Below are 10,000 nucleotides of genomic sequence, written 5' to 3'. Positions count from 1 at the left end.
GAGAGTTTGTCTCGGGATCACCGATCCTTTCCAGGAATCCTCCAAATTCTCGGATCTGCAGCAGCTGGTTGCACGGTGGCTACCTATGGGGAATAGCAAGCGCTTCCACGAGGGGAAAGAAGCACATGAGAATTTTCTGCAAGAAAGCACAGGAACAGATAAGGGTTAAATGTACAGTGGAGCTCCTCGTCTTGGGACAACTAGGTATAGTCGTGGTGTCAACAGAGGTAAAGTTAATCTTTTACTCCCGAGAGCCTCGTGTGTGTGTGTGTGTGTGTGTGTGTGTGTGTGTGTGTGTGTGCGCGCGCGCGCGCGCGCGCGTGTGTACGTGGGTGGGTGGGTGGGTGTGGGTGGGTGGGCGGGTGTGTGTCTGAGACTCAGGCCCCCAGGGCCTCTGTTCTTTAGCTGGCAAGGCCTGTTTGGCCCTAGGCCACTCCCCAGTCCTTTTCCAAAATGTCTGTAGGTCTGTCTCATGCGTGCGTACGTACGTACGTACGTACGTACGTACCTACCTACCTACCTACCTACCTACCTAGAGATCGACATGACCAGAGATTTCATAGCTTTCATTTAAAAACTTTTAGTCAGCCACGAAGCAGGTAGTGCAATCGAAAATTCGCTCTCTTGCTTATTTATAAAGAACCGTTGGAATAGGTGACGTTTATTTCCTCCGATGGCTAAGGCTTTTTATTATCTGTGGGGAAAGACTTTTAAGATTCGTGTTGGTCCCGAAGGAGACGGCGAATTAGTGTTTGGGTGAGGGAGCCCTTCCACCGGTTTGTATTCTTAAAGAGACCACTTCCCCCTCCCCTCCCCCGTTGTTATTTTTTGGGGTTTTTTTGTTTGTTTGTTTGTTTCCGTTTTGGCTTTTCTGTTTTTTCTTTCTTTCTTTTTTTTTTTTTTCCTTCCCTTTGGTTTCAGGGTCTACCTCATCCAGTCCACTGGCCTTAGTCTCAGTCAGGCCATCGCAGGCTGTGTTCACATTTCGGAGGCGGTAGAGATGTGCAAGATCAAGACAGTTCACCCAGAGAACTGGGCGGCGGGTGCCTTGCTGACATCGAAAAGCTGATCTGCTCATCATGCAGTTCCATTTCCCCTCCTCGTCCTCCTCGTCCTCCTCGTCCTCCTCCTCCACCTCGTCCCCGTCCTCGTCCTCCTCCTCGTCGTCCTCCTCCTCGTCCTCGTCCTCGTCCTCGTCCTCGTCCTCGTCCTCGTCCTCCTCGTCCTCCTCGTCCTCCTCGTCCTCGTCCTCGTCCTCGTCCTCCTCCTCCTCCTCCTCCTCCTCCTCCTCCTGTGTGCTTCTTTCTGTCAAGGAGAAGATTTCCAACTCAAATGCAGACCCAAAGATTTCTAGGTTCCAAAACTTCAGGGTTCCATGGATCATGGTGTCCAAAATCTGCACAGGGTCTTCAATAACGGCCCTCGTTCTCAGCGCACACAAGTCAACCCCAGACCAAGGCACCCTAAGGGCAAAAACCCTCCAAGGTTTCTCCCATTAGACCCCGAACGTCAGCACACACCCCCTCCCCCGGTTTCTATTTCGTATCGCGTGCGCTCAGGCAGACGGCAAACACATCGATCGATCATTTTCCTTTAGCGTGTTTCATGAACGTCGCACTGGCCGAAGAAACCTAGGTGTGTCAAAGCTCATCCCTGCGTAAAAGGCTTTGGCTTCTCCGTGAAGGGGTCGAGCCGAGGGACCCAGGCCCCTCTGTCAACTTTTCACTGGATTCATTGGCCTCACTCTTGTCCCAAGCGACGGCTGGTCAGATTTCTCATGGTCATTTTTTGCCTTCTGGCTTTAGCAAGGGTCTTCAACTGGGGTAAAAAGAGCAGGCTTGCTTGGGGCGCTTTCATGGTGGGGAGGAGGGGGTGGTGGCCCATAGAGGTAGGTCCCTTCGATTCACCCCATCTCAGGTAGTGCCCTATGCAAAACGTTTGCTTTCATACCATCAGGATCCTAACTTTGGAGAGTTTCCCTGCCTTAAACGTCCTCTGCCCTCCGCCTATTCATCCACCATCCACCACCACCCCGCTGACCTGTTCATCCCGTCCATGGTTTTTCTCTTCCGAGAAAGCATGTTACCTACGGCTCGTCCCCAGGCTACGTACGTGTCCATTCACCTCCTGAAAGACATGTCTCGGTCACCTCCGAGAGAGTTCTTGGCAGTGAGGAATAAAACAGCCACTGTCAAGGTCCGCGTGCAGGTTTCTGCGTGGACCTCAGCCGTTCGACTCCCCGCGTCACCTCGGGTCCATTCATAGCAAGGAGTCCTCCGAGGGCCGGGTCTTACGGTGAGAGTGTGTTTGGCTGTGAAAAACACCACCCCTGTTCACAGAGTTCCCAAAAACGGGGGGGTGGGGGGTTGGGGGGTTGGGGTGGGGGTCGGGGTGGAGCTGAGGAGGGCACGGCACGTCAGCATACCGAAGCGTCCGGAACCCCGAGGAGGCGGGCAAGGAAGGAAGATGTCCCCGGGACAAAACCTTCCCTCCCCGTCCTTAGGGTCGATGGCTGGACCTGAGAATTCCATGGACACGAGACGGATTTATGAAACCAGAATTCCAAGAAAGGGGACCTGGCTGGCCGAGACCCCAAAATGAGTCTCTTTGGGGTTTGTTAGGGCGGCAGGCCAGGAGACACCCGCCGTGTTCCACCCGACTCCCAAATGGGGCGAGTTTATCGAAGAAAAAAAAAAAAAAAGCCAAACCAAAAGCAAACACACACGCAGACAGAAACCCCAGCAAAACACACACACACACACACACACACACACACACACACACACACACACACACACACACACACACAACTCTGGGTGCGCTATCTGCTGTCCATGATTTCCCGTGCCTTTTGGACATGGCTGATAGAGATGGACATGAAACGGCAGGACAGCAAGCTGGCATCTCGGCCGGCCTAGAGAAGTTTCCCGAGTGAAATATCAGAACCAGGGCGGGGTGGGGATGGGGGGCGCAGAGAGAGGCGGGGAAGGGGGGCCCACGTCACCCGGGAGAGAAGCGGGGGGAGGGGGGCGCTGACCGACCTCGGTTCACCCCGTCCCCCTCCGGCCGAGAACCTGCCTTCGCTTCCTGCCCTCAGGTGTGTGAGAGGAGCAGGTTTCTTTCCCATAACTACCAACACATCATTTCAGTCTTGTTTGTGGGTTTCTTTTTGTATGTTCGTTTTCTGGACGAGGCCAAAGAACCCTTCCAGTGAGTGGAGGCGTGTGTACAAAGGAGGATCTGACAGGACGGGAGGGTGCGGGTCAGTCCCTGTGCCAAGAAACCCAGAGAATCTGTCGTAGCTGAGGCTCGGGCCTTTTGCAGAAATAGGCCAAGAGAGTTCAGAGTTGATCCTTCACTGCCAAACAGTCATCACAGCAGTTTCCTGGAAGGGATTGTGTTGCAAGAGCCAGCGTGGTGACCCTCAGGCCTCAGGCCTCAGGCCTCAGGCCTCAGCCCGGCAGGCAGGCAGGCAGGCAGGCAGGCAGCGGCTATTGTCTGTTGGTCCCGCCCCCACCCCCACCCCCACCCCCGTTCCTTCTCCAGAGCTCCTTCCTAAGTCCCCTGGACTGACCTTTGCCAGGAGCGGGGGAGGGGAGGGGAGGTCCGGACGATTCATTCGGCAGGGCCTCGTTCAATCGCTCCATTCAAATGCAGAAAGCTCTCCGGTCAAGTCGGAGCCTTTGACTTTGCCTCGAGCTTCTCTTTAATGAATGGCTTTGTCTTTTTTCTTTCCCCAATTTCCCCACCCTTAGGCTGTCCCCTCCAAACTGCAGGGAGGGAAGGAGGGAGAGAGGTAAGGGATGGGAGGAGGTTGTGTGAGAAACAGGCCTTTTTTTCCAGGCAAAAGATGTCCCCTCCTTTTCCTAACCCAGGAAACCCCACTACACCATTTGAGAATCATGGACATGCATGGAAGCAGATGTCTTCACTTGAGATCTTCCTCCGCAGGAGGACAGAAAGGCGGGCCAGTGTGTCCCTCTTGTGCTGGCCGGTTCTTAAGTCACTTGAATTCAAAATAATCAATAGAGCATGGAGGCAGATTTTGGGGCGGCCTACTCTGGAGCCCAAGAGTTCCCTCCTCTGAAAGTTCCTTGGAACATATTAAAGCTGAGCTGGTGACTCGTGTGTGTAGGGATGTGTGTGTGTGTGTGTGTGTGTGTGTGTGTGTGTGTGTGAGTGAGTGAGTGAGTGAGTGAGTGAGTGAGTGAAGGAGATTTCTAGATGTCAGGGTCGAAGCAACTTTAGAAGTCTGCAACACCTCTGATGATGTCGTCGGGTGTTTGGTTCAAATTTCGGAGTGGCTCTCAAAGAAACAGGCACGAGGATTGTTTCCATAGGAGCCGTTGTGGCCGTTTCGTCAAGTTCTCTAGCTTCCGTTTGCAGAGCTTCAGGCAAAGGGCCATTTTAGTTCTCAGTGAGGCCAAGTCAAAAGGGTGGGAGAAAATGGCAAACGTTCATGGGGAGAGTCGTAGCCAGATATTGGAGGGAACTCAAAAAACTTCGGGATGCAGTCCAGTTTTCAGGTTAAGAACAACACCCTAAGGGAAACGAGTAGCTCCAGAACTTCATATCCACAAGTGAGTATCCCCGTTTTATGGAAACATAATTTTGGCCTCCAAGTAACGTATGCAAATAACTCGGTTGCCAAGGAAATAAGAAGCCTCACTGAGAGTTTCTGAATTAAGGAAGGTAGGGAGAAAAAGATCAGTGATTCCATCCTGCTGACAGAGGTATAAGTTACCAAATGGAGGTCCCTCTTTAAAAATAAAAAAAAAGAAAAAAGAAAAAAGAAAATTGGGTTTTGTTGGTTTGTTTTTGTTTTTCCTTGTACCTGGAAAACAAAAGATTTAAGAATCAGTCCTAATCCCTCTGTCTCTCTGTCTCTTCTTTCTCTCTGTCTCTCTCTGTCTCAGTGTCTCTGCCTCTGTCTCTGTCTCTCTCTGTCTCTCTCTCTCTCTCTCTCTCCCCCCCTCCATATATACATATACATATATATACATACATACATGTATATACATATACCTACATACGTGTGTGTGTGTGTATATGTATATATATGTGTGTATATATATATATATATATATATATATATATATATATAAAGGTATTTTACGTAGGGTTTTTTTTTTTTTCACATTCTTTTCTCTCATAGGTTTATTACAAAGTATTGAGTAGAGTTTCCTGTGCTATATAGTAGGAGGCGCTTGCTTGTTGATTACCGATTTTATGTACAGTCATGTGTACATGGTCATCCCAACCCCCTAAGTTATCCCCCGCTTCCCCAATCCGTCCTACTTTACACAAGTAGTCATACACATTATCATCCTGTTCATCAGTTCATTCAATCCCGTGTAAGTCATCCTTGTTCTACTTGGAGTCCAGTCTTTCCATCGGTTCTGCCGACCTTGCCTGATGATCGAGCGTGACTGGACGAGTGACGGTTCCAAAAAGTTTGCAAGAGCTTCTGTGAAGGATTGTAGGATTTGCCCAGCGAAGCGGGTGCCGTGATCTGATCACAGGGGAGGCTGTGGAAGGTAGACCCCAAGTGGCAAACACATTTTGTTTTTTTAACAGTCTCTGTGCCACGGTGAGGACATCAGGCTTGCAGTGAGTGAGGGAAGACTTCAACCCACACGGAAGACATACCTACGGCCACAAGAATGTTTGGATGACCCCTACTAAGTGGCAGTGGAATGAAGTCCAGTGGCTGGGGTTCAGAGGGTCCAGAGAGAGGAGGTTTTCTTTCCAGAGAGAAAAATAGTTCCCACCCCCCACCCCCCCCCCCCCCAGGGTTACAAGCATGACAGGTCAGACGTTGCCGGTAGACTGTAGAAATCTTCCCGCCAATGTCTATGTACAATTGGGGTCATCTTCAAGGCACCATGGGTGGGTGAAGGAATGCAAGGTGGAGTGTGGGGGTGGGGGAGGGGGGAGGTTGGCCAGGGAGTAACCAACCGGCCGGGCCGCCGTCTCCCGTCTGCCATAGCCCCGACCGGCTGTTGACAGGACAGAATGGACTCGATCCACGTGTGCCCCGCCACCCCCACCACCTTTCAACAGGCTGTTGTTGCTGCCTTGGCGTGAACGTCGGTTAGAACACCTCCCTGATACTGGGTTCCGTCCCTTTCGTGTGAGCCTCCATTTTGACGACGACAGACAACCCTTTATGCCAGGGCAGAGAAGACTTCCAGGAAGAAACATCCCATCATGTCTGGAACAGTTAGAACACATCGGTGTACAGACACAAGCCAAAGTAGACTTCACGTTGTTCCTTCCTCTTTGACGACGCTTCCCGTGTCATCGAAGCTCTCCAAGAAACGTACTCAGTTTCATCTCTCTCGTTTCTCAGGAGAGAGAACACATTTTTGGGCTATTTCGAGGGCCCTCTCCTCCTGCATCCTAACTCAAAGTGCGTTCTAAGTCCAAAGGACTTCACCTGTCCTTCAACCGGGGGGCAAGTGTGTCCAAAATATCCAAAAGGTTGTAAAGCACTTAATCGGATATAGGTCACTGTGAAACAGTGCTTCGCTAGCCAGGTCACCGACATCCCAAGGAGAGACTTGCTAGGCAGAGAGAGAAGCTTCTTCTTCAGTTCCGAGCCACACCTGGTTCTTTGAATCTCGAGAGGACTAAGCTGATGTGAGTCCTCCGAGACCTGATAACGGCAACCTAGAAAATAAGTGATGACTTTTGACAAGGCATAAGCTTTTCTTTCTTGCTTCCTTTTCCTTCCTTCCTTCCTTCCTTCCTTCCTTCCTTCCTTCCTTCCTTCCTTCCTTCCTTCCTTCCTTCCTTCCTTTCTTCCTTCCTTCCTTCCTTCCTTCCTTCCTTCCTTCTCTCTCTCTCTCTCTCTCTCTCTCTCTCTCTTTCTTTCTTTCCTTCCTTCTCTCCTTAAAGATAAAGGAAGAAACCTTTCCTAATCTAATCTAATCTCTCATGATGGACAGAGCAGACTGATGAAAGAAAAACCCAAACCCTAAACCCAAACCCAAACCTTGTCCTTTTAACATAGAGAGACAACTAAATTCTATTTTTGCACTTGTTTCACGTTGATACGAAAACTCATTTCTGTCTTTGAATCCATCCTCATCTTATCCAGTCAGTCCTGACCACGGATCCGATTCCTTTCCAAAGACCATTTTCTTCACACACCTTTTCCAATCGTCTGTGCCCATTTTTAGCCTGTCCCTCGTTTTCTTTCTTTTCCATTGAGAAGTGACCACCTTTAGGACTAAAATCTCTTTCTCCTTCCCCCAAACATTATCTGCATATCTTCTACTTTGCCTCCCCACTCCCCCAAAAAAGTCCTCTTCCTACCATGAGGATGGCGACATCAGGTAGCTTGGACCACACACGTTCCGTTCCTTCTTTGGAATGCCTCGTCCTTGGACACTGTCTGTTTTTTTTTTTTTTTTTTCTTCAGTCAGTCAGTGAAAGTAAGGAAGCCAACCACAGTGAACAGTGTGAATATGGAATACTTTGTAGAAGTCTAGGCTCCTACCGAGTACACTCTTTCCCTAAAGCACAAGATCTATCTAGGCATGGAACCAAACATGCTCAGTCTCTCCTCCGTAAGAGGTCCAAAGCAGGGAGACCCTTAGACTTGTGGAGCCATGAACATTTCAGTATTTTATCTTATGTGGAGGTGATGTAGACACTCGCTGAGATTTCACCCTGCCAATGGCACTTAGCCAACCTCTAAGCCTAGAGATGACCAGAGATGTTGGAAAGTCTTGAAGTCGGCCTATGGAAAACAATCATTGGGGGGAGAGTTCCCCTTAAACATTCTTATCTCGTTAACATCTATGCCCTCTATTCGTTAGGAGCAGTCCTACTTAGATGATTCGTGAACATTTCATGAGACATGAGGGCGGTTCAGTTCGTCATGGTGTCTACACCTCCCGCCCCCCTCCCCTTTCACGTGAGAGATTTTCTTCCTGATTTCAGAGGGGAGAAGTAAAAGAGAGTCAGAGCGTCCCTCTCGTGGTGTTGTCAGTCTAATTCCAAAACTTCTCTATGCCACGGAGGCACGTTTGGGGGCGGCCTACTCAGGGCCCCAAGACTTTCAAAGTCAAACTCAAGGAGGACGTAAATGTACTTCATGCCACCGAACCCGAACCCGAACCGGTGAACCCGATGGCTTACTAGGAGATGACGTGTCATTGGCCCACCCATTTAAGACACGGAACCAGACACCCTCTCCTCGATGACTCGGAGCAAGTGAGTTCCTGGGGGTGGGGTGGGGTGGGGTGGGGTGGGGTGGGGAGGGTGTCTGTCGGAGAGGGTCCTCTGCTCCAGGTGGGTCCATAAGCACTGCACATGACAGTAGGTGTTCATGGTGTTCTTGGGAAGGAAAGACAGGGAGAATTTTATTTTGAAAAGCTTATCTTCTCACAGCATTTACACTATGAACGATGATGCAACTTCACGGGGGGTGTGCGGGGGCAGTGAAGGCCAGGGAGCCTGGCAACATAGAAGAGCCACGGAGGCTGGCTGTGTGTGACCCCAAGGATGTCCGGCGACTCCTCTCACTTGGGGTGGGGGGTGGGGGGCGGGGGTGGAAGCGGGGGGCGAGATTCCTGTGTGTCTGTCTGCATTCATCAGTCGTGGGAGAGGAAAAACGACGTTCCCTCGACGATCCTTCTGAGTTCTTGCCTGAGAGGCCCCTGTCCCCAAAAGACAGCTCGAGAAGAGAGCGACCCACGGCTGAGGAACGCGTGCACCGTGACCCCCACGCAGGAGAAGCCCAAGCCAGGAGTCACTCGAAAGGGCGGGCTCTGAGCTTGAGCTTCTTCTCGAGGAAGATCTTGGTCCTCCTTTCAGGTCAGGAAGAAGAGGGAGAGGCAGAGCGGCAGAGCGTCCTCGTCGCCCACCCGTCGTTTCTGAAGCGCCTTCAATTCGAACTCATCTGTGTGCCAAAGCGGTCCATTTCGGGGTGCCCTATTCCGGTTCCCTCCCCGCACGGAGAAACATGTTCTGTCCCGATTCACTGAAATGCTCCCAAAGGGCCTTGGTGTGAGGCAGTGGACCTATGCCCATCCTGCCTCCTCTTCAAATCATTTCTACCGATACAGAAGAAGAGACACCACCCCCACCCACCATGGCCTGCCAAAGGCAGTGCAGCAGCTATCCCTGTGGGAGTGGGATCCGGTAGCACGCGAACATCAGTCCAACATCCCTTCCAAATCCATGAGTTCTCATGGAAAATGAGGATGCCCCATGACCGGGGATGGGGGGGAGTGGGGATGGGTGAGGGAGAGGGAGACAGAAAACGAGGAAGGGAGAAAGTGGAGGAGAGGCCAGGAGAGGGAGAGAGAGGAAAAAGAGAGAGGGAGGGAGGGAGGGAGGGAGAGACAGGGAGGGAGAGACAGGGAGGGAGAGACAGGGAGGGACAGGGAGGGAGAGACGGGGGGGGTGGAGAGAGACAGAGACAGAGAGACAGAGACAGAGAGAGAAGAGAGACAGAGAGACAGAGAGGGAGACAGAGAGAAAGAAAGAGAGGAGGCGGGAAGAAAGGGATAAAGTGGGGGAGGAAGAGCAGGGGTGGGGGAGAGCGCGAGAGCGAGCGCGAGCGCGAGAGAGCGAGCGCGAGAGCGAGAGCGAGCGCGAGAGAGAGAGAGAGAGAGAGAGAGCGCGAGAGAGAGAGAGAGAGAGAGAGAGAGAGAGAGAGAGAGCAAGAGAGCGAGAGCGAGAGCGAGAGCGAGAGCGAGAGCGAGAGAGAGAGAGAGAGAGAGAGAGAGAGAGAGAGAGAGAGAGAGAGAGAGAGACCGGGAGAAAGAAAGAGACAGCGAGTGGCAGAGACAGAGACAGAGGCGGAGAGTGAGCGACAGGGAGCCAGGTAAAGGAAGGACACAGTGCTTGGGTATCTTCTGAGTGTTCGCACGTGTTTTCTGAGCTATGGAGATCAACATCAGTCCCATGAGAAGAAGAGAATGTGCCAGCCCCAGCCAGCACTGCTTGTCTTTTTGCAGAGATGAGAGTTTTCTAAGTTCGGGGC

This window comes from Pseudorca crassidens, unplaced genomic scaffold, assembly GCF_039906515.1.
Source record: "Pseudorca crassidens isolate mPseCra1 unplaced genomic scaffold, mPseCra1.hap1 Scaffold_72, whole genome shotgun sequence".
Taxonomy (NCBI): Eukaryota; Metazoa; Chordata; class Mammalia; order Artiodactyla; family Delphinidae; genus Pseudorca; species Pseudorca crassidens.
The sequence above is the reverse complement of the archived record's forward strand: the minus strand, read 5'-3'. Positions refer to the sequence as shown.